Below are 24,069 nucleotides of genomic sequence, written 5' to 3' on the forward strand. Positions count from 1 at the left end.
AATGACTTGGACACACGCACTTGCTGACAGAAATCAAAAGCACTCTGACATTAGAGGCTCAATCAGCCAACATCTGCTGAATCCCCAAACTGCCATTTGAAAATGTCTTGAGAAATATATCAGCTCGTGCTCCAGAACAATTATTACATTAGAAGAAAACTGAGAAGTGATTAAAAGTTATACCCATAACACCAAGCATAATTAATGTGGGGTTTAACTGTTTAGAGAGAAAATACAGGAAATTAAGTCTTTTCCTACCAATTCTCTACATTTGCTCTCAAAGTCAATCTAATTGATAGAGTCAAAATTAATAATTTCAAAGAAAAAGATAAACCTCTCAATCCAGTTATCCTTGATTGTACAGATAGAACAGCAGGAAATTCCCTTCAAAGGACTCATTTCTGTACTGGACATCTCACATCTGCTTTTCTCAATTAGGCCTGTCTGTTACTTTACCTTACATCACTATTGCTAGCCACATTCATTACTTTGTTCTTGGAAGCCTTCTTATTCCTCGAGTCTAGGTATTCACAGGCTCGGTACGAAATGCTGCGATTAGGAGCGTCATACCAATAGTGATGCGGTGTATTTAAAAAATAGGCTGCATTCAGCAGGGGTCAGTGTTGCTCCATGGAAAACTGTGACACTGCGAGTCTTTTCTGGGGTGTGTTGATTGAGCTGTGTGTGCAAATGTGCCATAAAAAGTAAATCTTAACAACGCAAATTGACACGGTACCACACAAACAAAAGCACACTCTTTAATCTAGTTTCCAGCTCTGATTCCCAGAACTATAAAGCAGATGACACTTCCTCTTTTTCTTCTTTGGATGCTTCTTCATGCTTCTTCTTCTCCAACTTTTTGGTCTTTTTTCTGCTTTCTGAAGTGTTCTACCCTCTGGTCACACAACCACAAACACACACACACTGAGTAAGACACACACGATAGCAAAGCAAAGCAAGGGAGGAGAAGCAAGACAGGCTGAGAGTGTGGGTGAGAGTGGAGAGTGATGATAGCTATGGTTTTGTGTTTTCCCCCTTTTTCTCTCTTGGTAAAGGGATCCACCTAGAGCAAACTTCCGCGCACACACAGACAGATATATACAATTTTTGTTTTCTCATGAGGGCACTTAGCAGATGTAACAACGGGGGAACAGGCAGGAAGAGTGGCTTAAGAAGCATACTGGAATGAAAGTGTCCATTTCTCTGTAAATTTTTATCTCATTTTACAATGGAAGTGTCTGTGGGACTGACCAGTGTATCTGTGTGGACATGTATCTGAATGTGTGTTATACATGTCAGCCAGAATAATTTTGACTCCGTAATGTTGTACTGTGTGGTTAAAGTTACTCTCCTGTTCCCTTTCCCATTGAACAAAGTCTATTAGATGGCTTATTGTGGAAGCCGAGAAGGAAAAAAAATCCAAGGCTACATTACCTCTTCCTGGCTAAGCCTGGAGCGAGTATCTGGACAAACTATTGAGCAGACAGGGGTCTGTCTCTCAGTGTACTGAGCAAGTGTGATAGAGAGAGAGAGGAAGACAGGGACTGGAGATGGAGAAGGAGAGACAGATCGGATTAGCTGAGTTGCAGTTATTCCATTACCTCTCAGCCATACATACACACGTGTGTCTACACACACACACACACACACACACACACACACACACACACACACACACACACACACACACACACACACACACACACGGTGTCTGGCTAGAGACTGCAAGTTTTTCTGGCTGAACAAAAATGAAAAAATAAAGAAAGAGAGAGATGAAAAAGTGAAATGGTATGACAGAGCAGAAACTGACAGAGCAGCCCCTATTTTAATTGCATTCTGAATGCTGGTTTTAGAAGCTCTAAATTCTCTGAGCACTGGAATTAAAAGTATCCCGGAATGTCCTCTGACGATTCTGTCTTTTGAGTAGCTTAGCAGCATAATATTTAATAACCCCTTAGTAAACACTGCGAGGAATTGCTTAATAAATAATTGAAGGGAAATTTATAAATAATTTCCCCCCTTAATCTACTCCTGTGCTCTGCTGCCAGGTCCCCGAAGTGATGCTCATCCCCCTGGACAGTCAGCAGTTCCATTTTCTCACCACTTGGGGGTGCTCTGGTTATATTGAATAATTCAGCTCCTCGGGACAACCAAACGAATAAAGAAATAAATATATAAATGGGTTATTCGCAAGAAATAGCGCATGCTTGTAAGAAACAGGACCTAACCCTCTATTAAAATCCTGTTTTTGAGAAGACTACTTTTGTTATCGGTGGTGTCTCAGATTTCTGGGCATTTTCAGGAAATGATTTTGTGCTCCCAGAGCAGCTGCATAGTTCTACAATCTGCTCCAGGGTCTGTACTAAATGTCAGGAAGTATACTGAGGCAGGCCTGTTTGACTTTGGATTAAAGTGTCCGTAGTGTTTGCTAATCCAAAAATCACAACTAAGTAGTATTATTACAACCCCTTTGCCGAGCGTCTTCCACTCCTTCCCTTATTTCTCAAGTTTTTCGCCCCCTTTTCTAATTATGCTTCCTCTTTCCTTCATTCCCTCTCTGCTACAGCTCACAGTGGCCTTGTATACAGTTATCAACTGGTTGCTAATGAGAATGAGTGGGGGCCCATTATTCATTATATCATTAACATTTAATCACTTTGTGCTAATCCTAATAACCATCTCACACAGTTTAATCGGTTGTCACTTTCTGGAGCAACCGCAGCATCAGTGTGGTTCGACATAAAGTCTCCCATGTTGCTAAGGTTAGATTTACACTTATGATGAAAGTTTTTAAGTTAAAATTGAAATAAATTGCAGCTTTAGAGATCATTAACTTGGAGATTCTTGGGTATAAATTGTATGGACATTTGGCAAATTTCCTCCTCATTGCTCAGTGACATTTCAGCCCACTGTGGCAACCTCCTCTTGCCCCACTACTTTCTTCCCCTTCTTCTGTCTGTTCCCTCATCTATCTTAGATTTTCTATCCCTCTCTCCTTCTTTGTCCATTGCAGCACATGTCTGGTTTCCTCATCCTCTTGTCCAACAATGGTCTTATAAATTGTACAGGAACCAAACAGTGGAGATGCTGACACCTTTAGTGTCAGGAAGGAAGCACGGAGCCAGAACAGATCCTCAATCCATCACTCATCAGCAGGGAAAAAGAAAGACTTGGACGAAGGTGTGAAGGGAGGAAAGGACAGAGTGAGAGAGGGTATAGCAAGAAGTAAGGAGGGACAAAGCGAGGGATACTTTATGGGGAGGGCTGGCAGAGAAAAAAGAAAGGGAGCGAGCAGCCACCCAACACAGTCATCTACTCCCATCCATCCATCATCTGTCTCAGCCCAAAGGCTGCCACTGCTTCATCAGCATCAGCTCCTTGTACATTTAGTGCACGTGCGTGCACGTGTGTGTGTGTGTGTGTGTGTGTGTGTGTGTGTGTGTGTGTGTGTGTGTGTGTGTTGGTTGGCAGGGGGACAGAGACAAGGTCTATGAATATATGCACAGGACTGAGTGTGTAAATGTTTAATATGTGTATGTGTGCTCGACTGAGCTTGTCTTTTTTGTGAGTGCCGTAAACCTCTGTATTAATTTATGCAAGCAGAGCGAGGGTGCTGTCCATCATTTAGATTTGTCGAGCTGCAATTTGTTGAAACTGTTTTGAAATGTTATGTTCCAACACATGCATTTACCCAATACGGTCCAATTTAGGAAAATAGCACCAAAATGATTGCTATTATACAATTACTGTACAGAAACACCACTCCATCTTTGAACACAAAGACAAAACTCTGCTGCTTGTTAGGAGGTGTGGCCTATCTCATAATGCAAAGTCCTACATCATGCTTTTCACATCGTCAAGTACTGCTCTTTGTTAAAGCCATCTCAGTTCTACAGACAAGGTATCCTTTGACGTTGGGCATCGTGGCCCAGGCAGCACTAAAGTTTAACATTTTGGAGGCTTGTCTGGGAACCTAACCACATAGTTAGAGTGCCCAAACCTAATCCAAAAAGCAGGTGAAAGCTAAAGTAATCAGCAAGTGAAAACAAAGCTCCCAGACAGAACAAGAGTCTTGTGGCTGAGAAATCATTGCACCTCTCCTTCTTTCTAATGGACTGTCACTCTTTAAAAAGCACTGTGAGCTCTTATCTCACAAAACATAAAAACAAATGACGCCAACAACAAACACAATCCTTTTTTTTTGATTTGTGTTGTACTGAATGACTCCTAGTGTATCAAATAAATAAATGAAACTATATTCATTACTAATAAGTCTTAGAAATGGCAGTAAAGGTAGTTATTTTACCATGGCTTAATGCCTGCCTCTATCCTTTGCTAATCTAAGCTTACTGCCTGCTGTCTGCTTTTATATTTAGCTCTCTGATAAGACAATGGTATCCAATTCAAATGTAACCAGGTGCTAGATTTAAAATACTCAACGTGATAATGTTTTGCCAAGGTTGGAGCAAGAAGGAGGAACCAAATGCAGACATGACTGGTAGGCAGGTGTCATTTACTCTAACTGCTTTCATTAAAGATCAAAATAAAACTGGAAAAACACGAAATCAGACAAGACCAGCTCAACAAGTGGTAAGAAAATTCAGTGCTAGTCAAACTATCAATTACTGCATACTGGAAGACGTTGAACTCAAAACTAATCCAAAGAGAGTTAGTTGGGTTAATAAAAGCTGTTTTGTGTGTCTGTGATAGAAAATTAACTATGATACAAAAAAAGTCACACGCTGTCAGGGAATGCAACTTGGTTTAATTTATTGTAAAAGAAGCGCCCATTTGTGCAACGAATGTCAGATTTGTTGTTGTATATAGTGCCTCTCAGTTACCATAGTAACCATAGTCCACGGATGTCTAGTGAGTTGGAAGCATCGCTAAGTGGCAGGAGTGAAACAATTAAAACAAACTAGACTTCAGATAGAACCCAGGAACGAGTAATTTATTCAACAGTTAGCAGCATTTTATGTTTAGTGGCACTGTGTCAACTTTAAAGTCGTTATAATATGGAATTCCCCAGAGGAGCTGTTAAGAACTCTACCTTATTCCATCTTTACACAACACGCTTTGCTATGTGCTTTGATGCCACTGCAACGTAAATATATGCTGAAAATGCAAAGGAACTTCAGAAAATGCTTCAAGAAGACTTGATGGTAGTTGATCAAAGGGTTTTGGAGAGCAGGTTAAAGTTTAACATCTCAAAGACTCTTGCACTCAGCTCGAGGCATGCTCTCAGGACAGATCACAGGCGGTGTATTTTTTGGAACAGGAGGCTGTTGAGCAGATTAAAGAAGCCAAATTGCTAAGTGTCACGTTTCATGGTCAGCTCATGTTCATAACATAGGTGCTAAAATGAGCGCTTCCACGATTAGAAAATGTTTCTTTATGTATATAAAAAACAATAGTAGTTTAACAAGTATTGCAATCCATGGTCTTATGCCACCCTAATTACTGTCCAGCAATATGGTCTGACACTTCAAAACAAGACCTTATTAAGATCCAGTTCACTCAAAGCAGAGCTTCACCATCTTCACTCTCTGCCTCTAAATGAGGGACACCATAGAAGAGATGCACTGTTTTTGGATGATGGTAAAAGACATGCTGGCTTCTGGTCTGGTCTTTTAAATGACAAAAAATTGTGTATTTGTATTCAGAACTATTATACAATAATGAGGGGCAGTGTCATAATGCCAGATGTTTCTTCATGGCATCTTGTGCTTTAAAGAAAACCGTAAACTACTGAAGAGGGCCGTGTCAGACTGGAACAGCTTTTTAAAATTGGATTAATAAAAATTGTAGAAATAAATAAAAGACAAATGAGTTAATTATGTATGTATCTGTGGCATCACTGTTTTGCTTTAGACTCTTGAAGGAACTTCACGCTGTTCTGTTCAATTTACTTGGTTACTGAATATAGTGTAATGTTTGAATATCTTGTACTGTACCGAATAGTTGTTGCTGTGGTAACAAATAGTGGAGATCCAAATAAAGAATAAAATGAATCACTAGCATGTCTTTAATATAAAGTAGAAGAATAATTTTAATTTAGTGGACACATCATTCTTGCGAGTTAAGTCGTTCCATACGATAATTCTGAGGTTTATTTTTCATTAAACATGTACTGAATATTTTACCACAGCCATAATTAAGCTGTTCTATCCAGTTTATTTTGGAGGCTGTTTTGGAATGAATTAGGATAAAGCGCTTTCAGTTTAGAAAGCATCTAGCACCCAGGCACAATAAATGCTTTAAAAACATTGTGACATTTCCATAAAAACTGTGCGCCACTCAACTTAACCTTTTTGCTTCTCTTTATTGCTTTCCCTGAGCTCTGCCACACCTCTCCTTCTTCTCCCTGGTTGGCTTTGGCACCATATTGCTAATTGTGCTTTAAAAGGAAGATCTAATTGTGCAGAAACAAATCCGGGTTGAAAGAATTATCCCGAGCTCTTAGTACTTGTTTATTATTCAGCCAAATGTCAAAACCAGTGGCTAATGCTTTCATTCACACCCCAGTGTAGATGGCAGTCATTTTAAGGCTTGATAAATACAAGACTTTATACATGTTGGCTTGCTTTTATTTATTTATATCCTTCTAGGCTAGAAGCAACCTTGGATGATTTTCGATTGACTTAATAGGGCCTCTCTTTTTCTCTGTTTTTCACTTAGATTTTACAGCGAGAAATCTTTATTTCCTCTGGAGGCCTGCTGGCTAATATTTAGTGTGAATACAGTTTTGCAAGTCTTCTCTGCTTCATTATATTTGCTGTCACTCCTCTACCCTTTTCAGAGAGTCAACAAAACTAAATGTCCCAGTGCACGCTGCTCTGTCTCCTCTCTCCTGCCCCTCCTCCTTTTCTGAAGAAAGGGCAAATGAATGATGCTCACTGTACTGACAAAAAACTTTCCCCTCACTCTCCTCGCTACCCCTCTCCTCCCTCTTTGCTAATGAGCAATGCTAGTTCTATTGACCTACTTGTGGACTTAAAGGAAATCCAATCACAAATGCCTCAGGTCGCTTTCTTCCCACTTTGGGAGATTAAAAGATTCAATTCTCCCTGCCTATCCACACTCATCATCATCATTTCTCCTTCCTCTCCTTTCGTCTGTCTGCCCCTTCCCCGAACCCCCACCCTCCCCGCTCCACACCACTCCACCTGACTGTCGCTCTGCCTTTCTTTCCCCCTGCTTACTCCCTAACTAAGTTTTCAGGCTGTTTTACAAACTTGCTCTTTCCCTTTTAAACTACAGCTGAGTAGAAGAGTGCAGTGTTGCAGATAATTATCAGCAGGAGACAATGGTGTTAATAGGACAGAATGGAGTTTGATCTCATCGGCTGCAGAAGGACAATGAATCTCTGGCCGCAGGACATCAGCAGCGTCTAGAAATACACACGGCGACATAACAATGCTCATAAATTTTCATATTTGCAAAGCGCAACTTTCTTTTATATTCCCACATCTGTGACACATACACAATCAACTTCATCCAGTTACTGGAAAAATTCTCAAGCTCACCAACTACCATTATCCCAAATACACAACACGCGCACAGCACAGACCTCATACTGTGCCTTAAATGGCAGCAGGATGCTGAGAAACTGTTTGCCTTGCCTATTGGCCATGGTGTTTGTTTGGTTTCATGCATACTGTGCAGTAATAGAACAGAGTGACCGAAGCACCAAAGGGGGTCTGCTGACAAACTGGCTACACTGTGAAGACACTGTCTGTGGGGTGCAGTATACGCGATACTCAAATGATATACATGCTGCTCATAGGCTAGAGGTAGAGCGTGCACACAGACACAGATGAAAGCCTGCCTTTTGTTGTCTAGTTACCCATTAAACATTTTGGTCTGTTACAGTATATCAGTTTTGAAAATGTAAAGAAATACCCATTTCTTGCAAGAGATATAATAGGAGTTTTGTGTTACTGCACCTGCAGTGAATACTTGTTTATGACTGGAAAGCAGGTGTCCATTAAAACTACATGAAAGCACACTGGTTACACAGTTTGAACACTTTAGCCTGTTTCTGAAAGTGTCTCCCACACTCCCAAAACCCCTCATATTTGCAGCTGTTTAAACACTTAAAAAACTTGTTTTTATTAGTTTTCTTCAAAGACAGCATATGCGCTGTCCTCTGTTTTTATGAATGTAATTCAATTCAGTCACTTATGGTTAAAAATGGTTTTATTTTAATTTAAAGAGCTAGTAATCCTTAAAAAGAGAAACATAAAGTCAGCTGGAAGTAAGCCCAACAGCTAAAATAGAGTTATATTGGCTATTTAATCCTCTGTGGCGCGACAGACCTAACCATAGGTCAACCTGACTCATTTCAAAGATGGCAAATTGGATCTGTTTTTCCTCTTCCATTAGAGTAGTTACAGAAACTTTCGGGAGACGTCTCTGCGTGTTTATTCCAGGGAAGAAGATTGCTGTCAAATGTTTTTTGGTAATCTGTGGGAAGCTTATGTTTTGCTTCCCAGTTTATGTTTCCCCAGCCAGATTGTCTACAACAACAACATTTTAATCAAAAATAACTGAGAGACAAAGTCTGGCAAAATTATTAGAATTTGTTCTCCAAATCTGCTTGAAAATATACATTTATGCATGTTAAAAGATTTTAAATGAGAACATGTTTGAATGTTTGCATGTCATGGAAAATGCCATCACATATTTTTTCTTCTACATTGTTACTGAAAAAGAAGTCTGAGCTGGGAATGAAAGAAAGAGAGGAAAAAAACACGTTTTGTTTTTTCATGTTTGTCCATGGAAGACAGCTGCAACAGCGGGGAAAAATAAAAACAGGAGACAAATCAAAATAAACCCTTAGCAACACTAAAAAAAATTGAGGCCAAATTCTACTTAATATTAATTTTTTTTTTAGACAACTACAAGTCATCTGCATAAAAAACAACTATCAGAATGGCTCAGAAGGCGAAATACTTACATGGCCAGAAGGGCAAAAACACAGAGTTATTTTCCTTCACCCTACCCTCTCAGTTTACAATGACTTGCACTGGGCCCACTTATTTTTGTGGCTGGACTCCGTCAGTTGCCTGTGTCAGAGCAAGCACTTTGTATCTCACCGTTTTGACAAGAATCCCTCTTTTGGCATATTAGTGGCAAGAGGCAGCAAAAATAAATTAGCTTTATGTGGAACACGTCTTTGCTCTCTGTTGGTCTTATTGAACGGAAAAAAAGAAAAAGAACAATGCTCTTTCACTGTGCTCTCTTCTCAATCATCTTCTATTTTTCCTTGCAGTGGACTGACAGATTGTAGGCTACAGCTTAAGTGCATTTGTACCCCGCAGCCGAAGTGCCTGTTCTCAGCTATTGTGTCCTCATATTTTTCCTTCCCCACACATGCTTTTGTCTTCTCTTTTGTTATCTGATTGGTTCCTGGACCTCGCCACCCCTCATCTACGGTAAGTGCAAGACTGTTCTTAGACTGAGTATGTGTACATTTGTGTTCCTTTTGGTACTGTTTCGTGAAAGCAGAAATAGTGTGACTATTGATCTACATTTGAAAGTTGTTCTATTTTTACTAGTAAACAAAAGTCAATACCACAAAGTGCCTCAAATGCATTTCTGTCCTAATGACCTGTGTGTTCTCATGTGAGTGTGAAGGGGTACGACTTGAACGTGACGTTCAGCAGTCCCGTCAACACTGACTCATGTGCACTGAGTGTACATGTCTGTTAATACACCTTTCTTTCGCCAAATAAAGATTCCTTATTCCTTCGAGAGCAATCTAAAATCATTGAGGAAAAGATTCAGCAACATGCTGGTAAAAGTCAAGAGTCACAAAATGCACAAAAACTCTATGAATATTGTTTAAATAAGAATAGCTAAAATAAAGTAGCAATTATCTTCTTAGAATCTTTTCTGACACGTTAACCTGCAACATATTGATGAAAGGTAGTGTGAGCTAAAGTGTATCCTTTGAATGTTAATAATCTTATTTTTTTTGCTAAGGTTTAGTCACCTTAAAATTGCATTTTTGCTCTTTGCTGATGATACACTCCTTTTGGTGCCATCAAACAGAGGTTTCCATGGTGACTTTAGTTTTTACCTGAGATCACAGTCTTTTCATACTAATAATAATGGATTGCATTTCTATAGCGCTTTTCAGGAACCCTCAAAGCGCTTTACAATACCACTATTCATTCACTCTCACATTCATACACTGGTGGAGGCAGCTACAGTTGTAGCCCTGGGGCAGACTGACAGAAGCGAGGCTGCCATATTTCGCCATCAGCCCCTCTGGCCAACACCAGTAGGCGGTAGGTAAGGTGTCTTGCCCAAGGACACAATGACCGAGACTGTCCGAGCCGGGGCTCGAACCGGCAACCTTCCGATTACAAGACGAACTCCCAACTCTTGAGCCATGATTGCCCCAGTGATATTTTATTAAGAATTTTCCACCACCTAACTATGAAAACAATCCTGTTAAGTAACTGAGATAAAATAAATCATCTATAATATATGTTACGTCTAACGTGACACGAATCCAGTGGATTGGTTTTTTTGACTAATAAATTGTGGACTTATAGTTTATAGTTCAATCTTCCAATTTTTACAAGACATTTTCCCTTTTTTCCACAACTTCTAATAGAGCTGCAGCTTTTTACTGGTTTTGTTTCACTTTATCTTCACTTCAAGTTCAATAAAATATTATGACAAAATGAAGACCTTGGATAGCTGTAAGCGACTTCCCTTCCATTTCAGTTCACGCTATATTATGTAATAATTTCTCCAGACTGAAATATTTTCATTTCACTCGGTGTGTGTGTGTGTGTGTGTGTGTGTGTGTGTGTGTGTTTGTGTGTGTGTGTGTGCTCCCACACGACTGTGTGGTCCAGCGAGTCAGGGGGTTTGGGTACAGCCAATTGTAAGATTGTCTTTAGCTGTGTCTCAGCTTTTTAGTTGAGCTGAATATTTATCCAGCTGTGCTCCCATCAACTGCCACAGTTTCTGATCGTTAGTAGAGTCAAAGAGACCACATCCAGCCATAAGTTGATAGTGTACATGCATGCATGTCTGCCCATCTAAAGTACGCTGCTTGGCATTATTTTAATTGCCTCCCATGTGACAAAATTCGAAAGTATTGGTTTGCTGGGTATTCTTTACTCTCAGTTTGAGATACTGGATTGATTCTACAAAATATCTGCAACATAGTATTAAAACAGAACAGAACATGAAAATGAGAAAGTTATCAATGCACTAATTAAATTCAAGTGAACTGGCAAACTTCCCCTGACAGTCATTTGTGATTATAATTCATATTTATGATGAATTGGAGAAAACGGAAGGATTCTGAAGGCTCGGTGTCGCATGAACACTTATGGAATTAGATCATTAAGCTTTAATTTGTGTGGCTCTGTTAATGAGCCGCGGTTTTCCTCTTTAGAATTTGAATAACAATTATAGGATGGATGGCCATAAATGCTTGTAGAAGAATCAATGTTTTTCAGATGATGACATCGATTTACTGTAGTCATCACACGACTTTCTTTCTAGGACAATCATAAGATTTTATTTTGATTTTCTTATTCAACAATTTGGTTTTCTGCAATGAAATTTGGTGCCGATGATCTGAACATTTTCCTCTTATTGCGAATTTTCTCTAACATGCGAGAACAAGAAGAAGTCAAGAATATGAGAAAAGCTGATTGTCATGGTAAATTAATCTTGCAGTCAATATGTTAGAATTATAACAGATAACAGATACCGGTAATGATTGGTTGGCAGGAACAGGTAGACTTAAATGCATGACACCAGAGGCAGTATTAAAATTGAAAAAGAAAAACTCTACTTGAGGCAAAAACTGTTCGGTACACGGGTTATTAGTTGAACCATGCAAGCACAACCAGAGGGAGAAGGCAGAAGAAAAAAAAATCAAAGACAGACAATGTCAGGCTCACAGGAAGCCTTGCACATGGAGGAAACTGTTGTAATGCTCAACACATGATACAAAGACAATCTGACATAGAGACAGGGGGAGACATACACAAGGGGGAAGGATAATTTGGCAGTGGTGGAACATAATAGGGTGGCGCACAGTCACAACATAAGGAAACACACAAGGGCAGAAAGTGGAGGATCTGACACAGAGTTGAGCTAAATACACAAAATAAAACCGGAAGTGGTAAAAGAACAAGATATAACTTGGAACAGACACCGAAGTAGCAGGACATGAAATTTATGGGTTTTTCTGAAATGCATCACCCAGGAGATCAGCTATTTTGTTATGCACCAGTACAGTAGCAATCCTTAGGAAATGTCTGTCCGGATATAGTGGAGTATGCAAATGAGATGCTCAATTAAACATATCTGCAAGCTTCAGGAATGTGAAAGAGAAAGCCCATCATGCTATATGTGTTAAAGCATATTAACCATATTTATAAATATGCCAGTAAACAAGTGTAAAAATCTCTCATTTAGGAGGGACGTGTTCTTGATTAAAATATTTTCCATTTAGAAATGAAGCACATGTCTTTCATCTACAACATGGGCGCTATAAGCAGCACTGGATCAGACGCTGCCTGAGACTGATCCAGTGTGTGGGTGCAACAGCTCGTATTGCATTCTACTCTAGAGACATATCAGTGACATTTATAGTACTTTTTGGTTTGTAATGCAGAGATAACAATCATTTTCACAGGAAACATAGGTGAACTCACACCCTAACCTGGTGGGAAAATGATACATATCATCTTGATGGCTGGTTTTGAATAAAAACAGCAGACAGTGACGCTACTTTTCCGTCTCCTATAATATCATATATTACTGAATCCTGCTTCCATGCTGGGTAACGTTTAGATTTAAGTCGAGAAACATTTCAAATGGTGATGAATCGCTGTGGAGTATAACAGTTCCGGTGCAGATGGAGAGAGACAGTGAATAAAGCAGAGGAGAGACAGAGGAAAACAGCAAAAAGAACAAGGGGATTCTCAGATGCAGGTGTATTTATAGCTGGAAAAGGAGATTCGCACACACACACACACACACACACACACACACACACACTGGAGGCTATCCTAGTCCTACTGTTAAATAATGCAGCTGCTTTGTGATCTGAGGGACTCCTATTATATTAAGTGTGTGTGTATGTGTGTGTGCTGGTAAGCTTATACATGTACATGTGTCAGTGGAAGACACAAGCCCTCCACAGCACTGCTCTTTACTTTCTGTTCGTGTGTGTGTGTGTGCACTATGTTTTCTGACAATAATTATTTTATACAAGTTTGCTGCTCGCATCACCGTTTCTGTTTTGCATTTACTGCTGTGTGTTTATGTACATGTTTTGCCAATTGTCTGTAATTATCTGCGCCCCTTTATGTGCCTCTCCTGGTTGTATTTGTATTAGAAAAGTGTTTTTGAAGTCTTCTGCCACTAAACTTGTGAGGCCTCTTGTGTCCAATTAGGCAGCTTGTTTAAGCCGCCGTCGTCGCATGGTTCCCTCTCTTGGCATCCGTCTTCTCCTTCATCCCTGCATCCCACCGTCCCTTCATCTGTCCACGCTGCAGTCTGAGTATTCGAGAGAAAGAAATAAATGAATGTCAGTCATATTGTGTCACAATAACTGTATGTTTTGGTCCCTCTGAAGGATGTGCCTCAGGTTATAGCATGCAAACTGTTGGATCCTAGACATGACTATGGCTGGTTGCACCATAATACATTGCTGCAGAGCCAACCACCCACACATGCACACTTTTTGCCCTTTTTTGCTTTGCCCTGACATTTGAGAGAATGACAGAAGGACAAAAAGAGAGGAGGAGAGGCCAGAGTGAGAGAAGGCATCAGATTCTCTGCTTACCTTCTTAACTAGGCAGCGGATCTGTCTCCAGGAGAAGGCGCGACACTGATAGCAGGTTGGGTCCCTGCCAGCTGGCAGGGGTGCACACACCAACACACACACACACACACACACACACACAAAATGCCCTGTTCCTTCTCCTAGGGTGTGCTGAGACATTTTTTGACCTTGGTAGGGGCAGCACACTGTACAGCCCTAACAAGGCCACAAACATACACAGCCACCTGTTCTCATGTAGAAAGTGTTCCATGTCAGAGAGCTGCTATGAATTCAGCATGACTGTATGTGTCTTAATGGGCATTAAGGGAATGGAAAGAGTGTAAAATCATCCACAATTCTCTTCTTCACCGCTGAGATAAACAAGTGAAGGATTTGGTTTCTGCGTGTGTACTTAAATGTTTGAGCATGTCTAAAATGCTAATTGATTCTGCTATGCAGCCACATTAACGAAGCAAAATGTTATGCAGGGATATTTGTATAATTACAGGTGTTTAAGTTTTTCAGCTGGATCAATTCTTCCGAGCTCATGACATTTATGTTCTTCACATAGATTTACATACACACAAAGTCACTTGGATGGCAAACTGTAGGAAATGTGCATTTCTATCTGGGTTTGAGACCAACATAGACGGAACGTGTGTTTTCTGAGCTTTCTGCCAAACAGATGTTCATCAGCATTTCAGAGTGTTCCCGTGAAGCCATTAGACTACATTACCAAGAACACACTAATTACGAAGGTGCATGGGGATATGGGGGAAAGCAGGCAAAACACACACAATAATTCACACATGCAGTAACGCGCATTCTGACAAATATGGCACCATCACACCTGTTGAATAAAAAAAACCAAAAGTGGCATTAAAAACAAACATTGCAATTTTAAAATCCAATAAAATCAGATGATACGTACCTACTAAATACAAAACAAATGCACATATATAAAACAAATATTTTATAGCAGGTTAATAGGTTTTTCATTACTTCTTTATGTTTTATATTTATTTTATGAGCATGGTTCTGTTCAATATTTATGGATCCTCCCACTGTTCATGTCGCTCATTTACTTGCTGTATTTTATCATTAATAATATAATGTCACAGGCTGGCAGTATCAGTATCCTTCCTCCTTCCCTCTTTCCTTTTTGCACTTGCTATCTTCTTAATCTCTTACCCTTCTCATGTAGGTGAATCTTCCAGCTCCGGTGAGGCCCGTCAGGAGGTGGGGCTCTCAGTCAGCGCCTGGCCGGGCCTCCAACTGCGCACCTGTTTTCCATTAGCTCACAAGCCTCCTATCCATTTAACAGCAAGTTCATTCACCCACTCTTCATCAGCTTGCACTGATGCTTAAGTGGTAAACGTCAGGCTCTAGTTTAGTGTCTTTCATATGCTTACTTAATCACTATACTTGCCTCGTTCCCTTATCTCCTCTCTAGCTCTCTCTTTCGGTGCCTGCATTCCCCCAGCTGGTTTTGACCCTTGGTGCTTTCAGGGTTTCTCCTCGGAATCCCTCTGATTTGCAATACCCACTCTAAATCGTTTCCTCACTCTCCAACCTCACGTCTACTTGGCGCCATAGATATTGGCTTTATATAAGCTGCTCTGACTTTGATGTTGCGAGTTCTTCATAAATAATTTTTTGCTTTAACATTCAGTTGTCATAAATTACTTTGGAACATAATGATATATTATATTATAATATTATAATACAGTGTATTTTACTGGGCTTGTTGTGAAATGTTTATGTTTAGTATCCCAAAATGTATCCTATATGTGTGCTGTACAGCACATTTCAGTAGATTTTGCAATAGTAATAATTTTTTCTAGGTTTTTGTGATGCTTATTAGCTTTAAATTACGTACTTTCACTAAGGGGTGGCATCCCATGATTGTTTGATTTTTATTGACTTCAACTGATGGGCAGTGTATAGCATTTAAATTTATCTTGGTCCCCTAATACATTAAAAATGAGAATACATGCCATATAATCATATATGCATAACATGTAATAGTGTACATCTGTCATACATACTTGGACTTCCCACACATCTAATCTAATTATTTTGACACTGCAGACTTCATTTTAAACTCAAGGTAAAGAATTTTGTACCCAATGGAACTCGAGTCTTACTGTGTGAAAAAGTGTTAGCTACTTAAACTAAAATACCTAAAAAAAATTAAAGGAACTCGTTTTAATCCGGGTATAGAAACAAGTCATTAAAACTTCTGGGATACTGATTAGGGCTGTTAAATAGGTGAGGGGGTTGTTAATCGGTTTCTGCTGCTTTGGCGTTGTGCTACTGGTAGCATGAGGAACAGAGATTGCACAGGTAGGACCCTCCAAGATGACACAGCAATTTGTTCCATTGCCAGAAGGTTTGCATTGTCTCCCAACACAGTCTCAAGAGCATGGAGGAGATTCCAGAGATTGGCAGTTACTCTATGAGAGCTGGACATGGCTGTAGAAAGTCCATAACCCATCAGCGAGACTGGTATCTGCTCTTTTGTGCAAGGAGGAACAGGATGAGAACTGCCAGACCTACAAGATGACCTCCAGCAGGCTACTGGTGTGAAAGTCTCAAGCCAAGCAATCAAAAACAGACTTAATGAGGGTGGCCTGAGGGCCCAGCGTCCTCTAGTGAGCCCTGCGTACACTTCCTGGTGCAGTCGAGTCATTTAGAATACCAGAATTGGCAGGTCCAGCACAGGCCCTGGAGAGCACATAATACTGCCTATAACATTGTTCAGCATGACCAATTTGTTGGTAGCCAATTTGGTGGTGGTCAGTGATTGTCTGGGGAAGCATATTCATGGAGAGACACACAGAGCTGTACAGATTAGGCAATGGCAATGAATGCCATTAGCCTACGCTATTTTGATTTCCATTAAACAATGTGGCATGCCTTAATTCCCCAGTCCATATAAATATAGATATCCAGCACGACTTTTTTTTTTTCATTTTTGAGAAAGAAAGGGTTCCTTTCATTTTTTGAGCAGTATATGTTGTGTCATGATCTTTAAACAGGAGCAAAGCCAATAACTAGTTCTATTCCTGGTGCCATAATTATACAGTTTATTAAATGAAAATGACACTTAATCACATGCTTCATTAAAGGTAACTTTTTCAATGTAATTGCTTTTTTTTTAATGGTATTAATAATTCTTGTTGTATATTATGATTGAATGCTCAATATACTTTATTGTAACCACTCACAATAACAAAAGGTCAGTAGAGTAATCCATAAACATGTAGTAGTTATTGCACACGTCTCCATGGCTGTTGTGGGAGTTATTTCAGCAGAACCTATTTTGATTCCTTTAAAAGACCTTTAGAGCATCAAATGTCTTTTTGAAGTTATAGTTCCTTTTCTCTTTTCTCCAAATTTGTCAAAAGCCACTAAATTATTATCTTTCCCAAGAGAGTAAGATCGTGTGCATTCCATACATAGGCTGTATATGGCACTGGACCTGGAGAACTACTTACACATGCAAGGTAGAGGTTGTTTGGGTGATCACATATATGAGATTCCCTCATCAGTCCTAACATTTTGTGCAGACACTAATTGGAGATATTTTGCCTGCTGTGCCTCGGTATGCCATTTTCATGCTCTCGCTGTGCTTGAAATGATCTCATTCATGACTGACACGCAAACAAATTCCTCATCATTGGTAGCCTCGGGTACATCTTAATTTGCATACCTTCCAATATGAAAGAAAATGTTGCTTTGAGTGAAAATTGTACCCAGCAGCTTACTTTGCCAATATGCCAAGCAGACACACTTCTGCATCTTTATTTCTGGGTTTAGACATTGACACAGCGAGCAACACTTCTTCACTTCTACAACAGCCCACAATATCATTTTCAAATTGAATTAATTGGAGTGAGTGTATTATAGCTTCATTTGAGGGTCTAGTTGTAAGAAAACTTCCCAAGTGTGGACTACAAAAGAAAAGCTTACAGATGAATCTGGTTTCCCGTTTCTGTGGTGTACCCTCTAAGTGTGAAAATATAATATGCAGCAGCCCCAAATCTAAACTTGTTATCTGCTGTTCATTTAAAAAGAAAGAAAGAAAGAAAAGGAAATAATGATTGTACTAAATGCAGCTGCGACTCTGGAATATGAAATGTGACCATTTATTGATGGTGGTGTTGGTGGTTGTGATGGAATGTGTGAAGAGTTTATCTGACCATTTCTTTAAGTTTCCACTACTAACAATCCAGCATTCCCACCTATTTTATGCAGCAACTGGCAAGGTGTTGTTGCAAAAAGAGGCAGAGTTTGAATTTCTCCCTTAAGCCCTGGTTTTTGATCATTTACACAAGCATTTCGGTTATTTTTTACATGAACAACCAAGTGAAACACTCTTAATGCCTTCCAGGAGAAACTGTCTAAAAAATATGTGCTCTCATCTCCATATTTAAATGATTGTATCATCTTGTTTCTGTCTGTGACTGTTCAGAGAAACCATAAACTCCTTTTGCATATAAACTAGATTTTGTAGAGCATAACCTGGCCTTAAGCTTAAGTGCTTAAGTGGCTGAACCTTGTAACAAATGCTTATGTACAAAAGATACACAGCAACATTACCAGTCAGTGATGTTTCTGTCTACCTGTCTTGGTTTTAGCTTCATGTGTTCCTTTTTTAAAAAATTGCTAAACATTCCTGTAAAAGTTATATTCTGTCATGAACTATTAAAATGAGAAGCTCAAGAATAAAAAAACACGATAAATTAGTGAGATAAATATGAATTAACAACTTTTTTTTCCTTTTCTGCAGATGTGATCCTAGTACCCTCACAGTGATTGATTCATTGTAAGCCTTAAGACAATTTGGGTCATACATACAATGTTACATTTTCTTAAAATTAAGCCTTTCATTTTTAGTAGTGGTGCACTGAGTAGTAGTGGTGTAGTAGTGGTGCATGAGACTCTTAAAATATATAATTAATCTTAACTGTATTTGCTTATTTTTAGAACCTTTAATCTGATGCTAGTGACGGTACAACCAAGGAAAAAATGGGGTTTGCCTGGATTGTATATCTTTTAGCATTGCTCTGCCTCATGAGGATTTGACTAAAGTATGATCCGATTTTGAGACTTCATAAAGATGGAGGGAGTTCAAGAGTTTTTGCAAGCTGATGAACAAAACCTTGAAAAAAATGGCAGTACTTGCATTTCAATATATGTGCAAACCTGCTATTCAACTTACCACTAATTAGTATTGTTACCTACAATTGCTATTGCCTTTCTTACAATCTTCACTAAATCTTGCATTATGGAAAGTGCAAACAGGAACCATTAACCACTATTTAATACCTTCAGTGCTGGTAATGTATTTTTGTTGTTGCTGTTGTTGTTTTTTGCAAAGCAAAGTATTAAGTTGTAGTTTCATATTCTTGATTATTTTTGTGCCTAGAGTATACATCTACAATAATAACAACTCAAACCAGCTCCTAACTGCACCCTTGTATTCATCGGAGTGCTGTTGGTCTCCTAACTAACTCATTAGGAAACTGAAAGCTCTCCGTGTGCCTTTATGTGTCATCTTCTGAAATCCAAACACATCTATGCTAGCCCGGTGATGGTCTGGCAACCTCTGGCAACCAGCTGGAATAGGCTCCAGGCTCTATTCAACCCTAGACTGATAAATTGTTTAAAAAAATGGATGGATGGATGGATTTTTTGTTACACACAGTCAATTTAGCAAATATTGCAATCTTTTCTGTTAATTTCCATGAGGCCTGACCTTAAGAAACCCCAATTAAGGGAGAGACCGTCTATTAGTGTGCTGAGTGAAAGTGCACTGAAGTCAAATTTGGAAAATAGATTGTGTCTCTGGTTTGACAAGCTGTCCTTGGTCAACTGGCGTGAAGTTCAGATTTGGTCCCTGGATGTGACAAAAACTCAAAAGCTCCCACATTTGCAAGTAGTAAGCAAGAGTGAAATTAGGAGTGCAGATCTGCTGTCTTCCTCTGTGATCTGTGATCTGATAAGCTGATCTGAGAGAGAGAGAGGCAGAGAGGGTATCAGATGCCTCTCTCCTCCTCACCCATGCTTATCCACTGCTTGCGTTCCCTGCTTTCCCTCCGCCCTTTATCTCTATCCCTCCTCTTCTCTGTGCTGCACCCTTTCTTTCTCCATCGCTCACTTACTGGCACACTTTCTCGCTTACCTCCTCCTTTTCCTCTGTTTTCATCTCTCCCTGTTTCACCCAGCATCTGTCTAATTCAGTGGTTGGGCCTGTGGTTAGCAGCCGTATGGTTTTTATGATCACCCTCTGAGTGCACAGTGACCTTGGACATTATTCACAGACAATAGATGGAGCTGTCCACACCGGGTAGCACTGCTACCGCTGTGGGCTGTTGTGTGCGTGTGCCTGTGCCAGATGTGTGTGTGTGTATGTGTTCGAGGCAGAGAGTGGGAGGGAGTCAGTAAGAGTGAGTGTACCAATTTTAATGTGAGCAGAGGAGAGACAATATGAATCAGAGAGACCACTGCTCCATTTCTGAAGGGTTAAGGAATGCAAAAGCATGTGTGCGTGTGTGTGTTTGGTAAGCTGATAAAACATCTGGAGTTGTTTCCAAGTGTTGAATTAACATTTGGTAGCTGTTCACTTGATCTCCCAATGTGTGGTCCAAAATGATGCGGATGCAAGTGAAGGAGGGCATAATTAGACTGATAAACCAAATAAACCCATCAGAGAGATGCAAACAATTTTAGGAGTGGTTATTGAACAATCTCATGTATTTTTAAAAAAGAAAGAATGCACTCTGCCACCTCAGCAACATCAAAAGGCTTGTGACACCACAGAAGACAAATAAAGTGGATTACCAATGAAAAACTGAAGAGTGAAGAACTCTTCAGGGGGTAGTGTCAATGTCAAAGTCTGCAATCAAGAAACATCTGCATGAATCTAAATTCAGAGTGTTGACAACAAGGTGCAAGCCATTGGTTGAGAATAGGACGCCCAGAATAAATTTAGAGGGAAAAATCTCTGCACAGTTCTTTGAACAGATGAAACCAAGATGAACCAAGGAAAGTGAGAGCTCATAATCCCTAAAATACCACAAGTTCAGTCAAACATTGTGGAGGCAATGCAATGGCAAGGGAATGTATTGAACCAGATCTGTAGAATTTATTGATGACGTGACTGCTGATAGAAATACCAGACTGAAGTGCACAAGGCTATTCTCCAGTCAGATTGAGCTAAATGCTACAAAACTGCGCAGTAGTCCACAGTGCAAATGGATAATGCAAAAAGCAAATCCAAGAATTTCTCAAGGTTTCTCAAAGTAATGCAATATTCTTCAGTGGACAGGTATCAGCCCAGTAGAACATGTTTTTCTGTAACTGAATACAAATTGAAGGCAAAAAACTCCACAAACAATCCACAACTGAAGGCCTTGCAGAGCATCTCATGAGAGGAAAAGCAGCATTCGGTGATGCCCATGGTTCTTCAGACGTCAGGCAGACATTCACTACCAAAGACCTTTTTTTTTTAGTTTTAGTAGTAATTCTGTCCGTAATTATCAACAGACAGACCTTGTGTTGGTTGTGGCCAAACAAATGTGCATACCGGCAGAAATTCGCCATTGTTTAACCTCCTCACACAGTGAGTTCACAGGCTAAGCTAATCTTGCGTTAGTGACATGCATTTCCCCTGAAGTACAGTGGAAACAGTTAAAGAAACAGACCAGGAGGGACTGTCAGCTTGCTTGGGTGCCATAAGTTATCTCCTATAACTTACTATAAACCTGGTGGATTTAGGGTCTCGGCTGTTTGTATAAAGAGTGTGATAAATGAGCAGAAGAACTAAAAAGTATTCTGAGGGATCTACATTACCTTACTGGAATGAACCGAGGAACGGATAAAAAAAAACAAAAAACCCTGGAGTGGATTTCTTTGTTTTCTGTTTTATGAATGAACTGAAGCAACTGCTGTGAAGCAAAATTATGGGCTGTGCGCACTGAATTTTCTGGTTGACTGGTGTGTTTGTTTGGCTTTTGTGATTGATGTGTTTGAATATATCATTTGGTGTTTTACAAATTGTATTGGATTGGTTTTCATTCAATGGTCAGGGTATTGGGTCTTAGCTGTGTTAACACAAACACATCCTTTGTGTGGTTTGCAAATTTCCTAAATTAACCTTATATGTCAGTAGAGAAACCTGGCTGACACTCCAGAAGAAAAACTTACCTGTTGAGCCTCCTTGGAAGCAAACTGTCAGAGCGCTTTCTATCTGACATTCACACACACACTGATGGATGCATCGGGTCAGCCGATAGTCTTTGGTGGTGTCGAGGAATGCTTTTTGTTAAAGTTCAATTAGCTGGGCGGATTTCCATGAGATGACAGTAGAAGTTAAAAATGCAATTTGACTGGACTTCATTCTAAAAACCTACAACTATATTATGTGTTAGTTGTTCCACCTCCCTGTCACATGAATAGGGCTGTGGAGGTGGAAGGATCCCTTCATATATGCCACATAGAGCTATGGTAGTGAACTGTCAGTGAACTGTTTAACTATTGACTCACTGTTTTAACCATTCCTCTACTATTTTCACCTACTAATTTATTGGCAATCAGCTAACAATTCATTCAGTTTGTCCATCCATTGTGATAAATTAAAACTTCAGCTGTTTACCTATACTTTATCAACCACTTTGACTTTTTAAAAACTTTGATTCAAATATACAATTTAGTCACTGCATGGCATTACTCTGTTTTCATCATGCAATGACCAATTTTAGCTCTGGTGCAGTTATAACTGTTTTTATACACACCCTGCAGTTTGTGCTTTTTAAAGAGTTGAAGCTCAGTCAGTTAATTGAGGGTCAGAAGCTTCGTCTGGCGCTAGGTCCAGACGATCTATTGTGCAAAGTGACTTAGAGCTATGGAAGGATTGCCTACACGCTTACAAGACATACATGCCATGTTATTCATTATTATCTTTTATTCGTTTATATCCTTTTTATTAAGCTTTGAGTAGTGGCATTTGATTAAAGCATTTATTCAATATATTCCGTACACAGTTTCAGTTAGATTGTTACATATATGAGAGTGGCTTCTGTCTGGTAAGAGGTTATGAGCTTTAGTTGGCGAGGTGAGAGGTGAGACAGAGTGCAATTGAGGTCGAGACACACACACACACACACACACACATAGTAGGTAGACTCATTTTTAGGTAAGAGTTCAGACATATTTTGCTTGTAACTGCATTTTGTGCCTGCATAAGTGACAGTTTGTTGTAGGGCGTGTACTACAAAAATACCCCTAAGGGTATCTTATCCTCTTCCCTGGTTGGGAATCACAGACAATAGTGCACAGTTTAGAAAATCTTAGTCTTGTCTTAACATGACAGCGTTCTCATACACGACACAACAACAGCAGTCCCTATGGCTCCATTGTCTTGAGTGGCTAACACTTTGTTACTGTGGGACTTTAATATGGCCTGCTTAATATTTGTCTGGGACCTTCTTTGTGTCTCTCTTTCCTCCTTTCTCTGCCTCTGCAGTGTAAGATATCGAATAAAAAAAAATTAAAACAAGAAATGGTTTTCTGGGTTTGAACTTAATTAGACTCCACACTACCCTGACCTCAACCCCATATAACATCGTTGGGATAAATTGGAATGCCAACTGTGAAGCAAACCTCAACATCTGACATCACTGTGTGACCTTAATGCCCGACCTATGCCCAATATCAGTATGCTCTTGTGGCTGGATGGGAGAGAATCATTGCTTCAAATTCCAAGCAAATACACATTTATTGTGGAGGAGAGAGAGAAAAAATCTAGACCTTGTTTACAGGGAGAGAAACATAGACAATGCAGCTTTTTTAAAGTATATGTTTCAGGTATTTTGATTTGACTGGGAAAAAAAACTCTGAATGAGCAGAAAATAAATTAAGATGGACAATCGAAACATTAATGTCAGTAAAAACCACCCACTATTATATATGGCTCACAAGAACTGAAATTTGCATTTTACACCAATAATTATGGAGATATTATTAACTGTGGGTGCCATTTTTACTAAGATAATTGCCTTATGAAACATTTGTCTTTCTTTAGATCCACACCTGGCAGTAAGAGGCAGTTTGTCCACCTCAGTGTATGGACACACATATATGCCACCAGTTTCACACACATACCTGCCTTGTTATAACACCAATCAGTCAACTGTCAGAGGCAGAGAGGGTTTATGGCAGCTTTATGGGAGGTGAAGCAGCACTTGGTAGTC

This window comes from Rhamphochromis sp. 'chilingali' (genome assembly GCF_963969265.1).
Source record: "Rhamphochromis sp. 'chilingali' genome assembly, chromosome: 4".
Lineage (NCBI taxonomy): Eukaryota > Metazoa > Chordata > Actinopteri > Cichliformes > Cichlidae > Rhamphochromis > Rhamphochromis sp. 'chilingali'.